Genomic DNA, 215 nt, shown 5'->3' with positions numbered 1-215 from the left:
AAAACGAAGACTTTTTTTGGAAAGGTATCCATAAATTGCCTGAGAGGTGGACAAAATGTGTAGCCAGCGAGGGCGCATACTTTGAATAAAATATTTGTTATATATATGTTGATTTAAGGCCTTAATCTTATCATTTCTGATAAAAAGAGAGACCCCCCCCCGAACAAAAATCTCCGCGTTGTCTGTAGTTTTTAAGTTTAAAATTTATTTTTCAT

This window comes from Belonocnema kinseyi, chromosome 6 (genome assembly GCF_010883055.1).
Source record: "Belonocnema kinseyi isolate 2016_QV_RU_SX_M_011 chromosome 6, B_treatae_v1, whole genome shotgun sequence".
Lineage (NCBI taxonomy): Eukaryota > Metazoa > Arthropoda > Insecta > Hymenoptera > Cynipidae > Belonocnema > Belonocnema kinseyi.
Note: the sequence above shows the minus strand (reverse complement) of the source record.